This window comes from Myxine glutinosa, chromosome 5, assembly GCF_964187855.1.
Source record: "Myxine glutinosa chromosome 5, kmMyxGlut1.1, whole genome shotgun sequence".
NCBI classification, from domain to species: domain Eukaryota; kingdom Metazoa; phylum Chordata; class Myxini; order Myxiniformes; family Myxinidae; genus Myxine; species Myxine glutinosa.
Window position 1 is genome coordinate 118,482,737 of NC_136265.1, and position 4,255 is coordinate 118,486,991.

General features: G+C 48.2%; 1 non-coding gene across 1 annotated transcript; it reads left to right on the forward strand.

Moving 5' to 3' along the window:
- The first annotated feature begins 3,368 nt into the window (after nt 1-3,368).
- On the forward strand, nt 3,369-3,583 carry LOC137428800 (small nucleolar RNA U3). Its single transcript, XR_010984756.1, has one exon. It is a non-coding gene; the product is annotated as a small nucleolar RNA U3 (small nucleolar RNA).
- The last annotated feature ends 672 nt before the right edge of the window (nt 3,584-4,255 follow it).

Sequence of the window (4,255 nt, forward strand, 5' to 3'; positions counted from 1 at the left end):
TGGCCATGCGGTCGGGCCGAGAAGAAGGGGGAGGAGCCGCCAGATCATGGGCGTGGCACGTCGACGCGTCATCAGAGGTGGAGTAAGCAAGCCCTTTACCGGCCAACCAGCACCGCGGTGAGCCAACCGGTAGGCGTGCCCTCAGAGCCCGCGGCTTGATACGGCCCACAGCAATAAAAAGGGCTGCAAGGGACTGCTTAGGGAGAGTGCTCCAGCCGAACCGAGAAGTTGGGAGAGTTGAGTGGAGTCGGTGAGAAGGTGCATTCTGAATGAGAGAGTCGGGAGGAAGGCAGAGAGAGACGTGATCCGGAGTTGGAAGACGAAGGCAAGGGAGAGAGGAGCATCCCAATCGCTGTATGCAACGACCACTCACAGTGAACGATACGCGCTCGCTGCCTGCCAGAGTTTCCTGCCACGACGCGAGTCGACTCCTGGAGCCGGACCTCGACGCCACAGTCTGCCTGGGCCTTCTCATCCCCTCCTCCAGTGATTCCTGCCTGCTATTCCCCTTTCGTGTGAGTCTGTGTTTGTTCTGTCTGGGCATTGATAATTAAGACTGTTTTAAGGCTTGCCCTGTGTCTTCTTCTTCTTCTTCTTCTGTATATTGCTTTTGTTTCTCCTTTGGTTTCTTTGGTTTTGTAAATAATTAATAAATGTCTGTTATTTCTTACCCTTTTGGTTTCATTCTTCCCCGATCGCTTTAGTCTTTTCTTTCGATTGAATACCTGTGGCACGATTTGGCCAATGCTTTCTAAGCGGGTTTAGTCTCTTGTTTTAATGGCCTGTGTCGTGGCTCGCTTCGCTCGGCGTGTCCATTACAGTCGCGGCTTGGGCGGGGCTCATTTCCTCGCTTACCGGAAGGCGTTGGGACTTAGGTCATAGGAATAATTGACCTACTACCCTATTCAGCGCTGACCGGAAGTGGCGAGATAGTTCCAGGACTCGGACGGCCAGCTTAAAAGACAAGGTGATTAAACCCCCCTCGGTAAGTGGAGTGCCGAAACAGAGATCCATAACAATATTATCATATTGTCGTGTGTCTGCCATGTAGTGAACATCGCAGGGCGCCACGGATGACCAAACGAGCTTTAACTCCAAGGCATTCAATCCATTGGCGGACCTTCATTATATGTGTGGGGGATGAAGGAGGGGGGTTAAGTGGGGGAAGAGCCGCGAGTGGATCTAGGTTTGACCTCCTCCACCTCAACCCTCCCCTTCCCCCCCCCCCCCCAAAAATAGGTATTTGCTTTCTTCTCAGATACTACAGACGTAATTTCGATGAAACTTGGCCACAACCTTCATCACCCGTGATGTACCGATGTTTGCTCACGGCACGAAGAAAATCGAAGTCTAGGGGATTCTATGGGGTCAAAATTGGTCAAGAGAGGGGAGAGGAGAGAGAGGAGGGAGTGTCACCCTCATGTGGTGGATTGTTTCGTGATGGTACACGCATGGGGCTGGGCTTGCAATGACGAGAAGCTATGATCGTTGGGGTGTATCTTCTGTGACATTCCGGGCCGGATGTGAAACCAGATTTGCTCTTTTCTTTCTTCCTTCCCTTTGGACTTCATTTTTGCTCTTTTGTTAAAAATAAGAAGAAAGATCTTCCTTATCGACCTTCTCTCTCACACCGGAGCTTGACATAATTGAATAGAGAAAGAACTTCTGGGTGTCAAAGAAAGAAGAAGAGTACGTCAGGACTGGGGATGAAGGTGAAAACAAACGCAGGACGCGCGGTCCAAGGTTTGAGGAGAAACTCGGCCTGTGTGAGCTTTTTGAGGATTTGATTAGTCTCTCCGAGGGCTGCCTGTTGGAGGCACAGTCGGTGCCAGAGAGATTGGGGTGGAGGAGGGTTTTCCCGGTGCACGTGGGATCGTGAGGAAAAGTGGGAACGGGAGCAGAAGCAAATGCTCCTCATCAAGTATCGTCTGAGCCGGCCGGAGGCAACGTGCGGCTACATGGTTTTGCATAAACTGCTCTGGGCAAGTCGTTCATGGAGTTTGAGGAAACCCACTGAGAAAGAGAAGAGTGATGGTGAGGAGCCACCCTCGGGACACGTTTCTGGGGCGAGACAGCCAGAACGCCACCTGAAACAGGCCTGAATTTCCCTCCCCCCTCTCCTGGTTTTATTTTACCCATTATTTTCTTTAAATTCTGGCAAATATTCCTTTGTTATTTTACTTCTCTCTCCCTCCCCTTTGGGATTGGCTAGGGATACTGGGTGGGTCGTTTATTTGGCTTGTCCGTATTGTCTTGGCGCCTGTCTGTCCTCTAATGACTTGATCTTTGCCGCTGCATATCAGCGGGATTTATTTTCCTTTTGATTTATCTATTCCTTGGTGATGTACCCTGTGTTTGTCTTGATTTTGAGTAAAGTGTTTGCATTTATTCCACTGTTTTGAATTTGCCTTGCATTTCTGGATTGGCATACTGTGTGTTGAAGAGTGGGGGGTGTAAAATTGCGTCAGCATTTGGATGGTAACTTCGCTCGGTCACTTCTGACTGCTCATATGGCGCGATCCGCCCGTGGGGAACGTTTTGGCCTCCCGAGCACATCGATTAGGATCTCCGGAGCAATAGGCAGTACCACGAGTCCTTCATGCAGGGGCCAGGTCATAACAGGAGAAAGTAGGGAGAGGACGGAGACAGAAGAGGGGGCGATAGATTATTAACGTCCCGTTTCACACTCATGACGGTCTATCATTATTTGACTTTTGAAAGAATAAGAGAAAAACGCAACTGGAATCATTCACTAAACACGCGTCTATGTCATTCACCAAATACGCGTCTGCCTCATTCACTAAACACGCGTCAACGTCATTCACTAAACACGCGTCTACGTCATTCACTAAACACGCGTCTACGTCATTCACTAAACATGCATCCATGTCACTCACTAAAGACGCGTCGACGTCACTCACTAAAGACGCGTCGACGTCACTCACTAAAGACGAGTCTGCATCATTCACTAAACACGCGTCTACGTCATTCACGAAACATGCATCTATATCATTCACTAAACACATGTCTCTGTCACTCACTTGAGACGCGTCTACCTCAGTCACAAAACATGTGTCGACGTCACTCACGAAACATGCGTCGACGTCACTCACCGAGGTCACTCCTGTGACGCGATAAAATGGACGAAGCTAGAATAGAAGATTACATCAAATATATTCGCTTGTGATTGGTGTAAGTACGTGATGATAATATTGTTATAATGAAGGAAATTAATTTGATCCCAACACATGAAATGTTTCTGTAAAATTTAAGAAAAAGAGAAACATAAAGTGATTAAAACCCGGAAGTCTCCACGAATGTTTGGATGCCGCCAAGGTTTAAGAGCGAGTAGGTGGAGAGAGGAAGTTAAGACTATACTTTCAGGGATCATTTCTATAGTTTGTGAGTCCAGAAACGTAACTGAAAGTGAACGGACACGTTAACCCTGATGAGGAGCAGAAACCTCGCTTCCTGAGCGCGAAGCCGGCTTGAGGTGCTGCTTGTGCGGCTGCTTCCTGCCATTGATGACCGTTCCATTCACTACCTGGTGGTTTGTGGAGGGAAGCGAGGTATTCTGAGGGGTTAACTTATTATATCAACAAATAAAAGATTCTTTCGTCATTCGTTATCACTTTTCACTTCCTTGTTTCCATAACACCCGTTTTACATCGGTTGATGTTATATCAGACTTTTCACTGTCATCTTGTTTCCTTCAACTTCCTTTCTTTTCCACCGGACGAGGAGACGTCTTTTTTTTTTTTTTTGTATAAAAGATCGAGGCTCATGAAAGAGCAAACATCAATCACAAAAAATAAAAAACGGACACACAAAACATTCAATAAAGGGAGCGGGAGACAAGATGCGGAGAGAGAGGGAAGCACACAAGTGCAACAGCAGAGAACAGGGACATCGGGAGATCTGTGGGAGGGAGAGGGCTTGGGAAGCCGGTGGGGGGGGGGGGGGGGGGGGAAACGTTGGGTGGGAGTAGGAGAGGTATAAAACACATGGACACTGCTCGAACTTCCAGGAAAGAAAGTAGTCGGTATTTCAAAAAAAAGTGGATCTGTGCTGAATTAACGAGGGTAGAATAGTTCATGGTTTTGGACCATGGGGGAAATAAGAGATGGTGGTGCAAATTCTAAACGCAGTTATTCTTATTCCCGTTGGACACAATCCAAACCGGGAGCTCATGGGTGGATCTCGTCCGTGCGTGCGACCCCAACCACATCTCGGAGATGTGTGGACCGATTTTGTT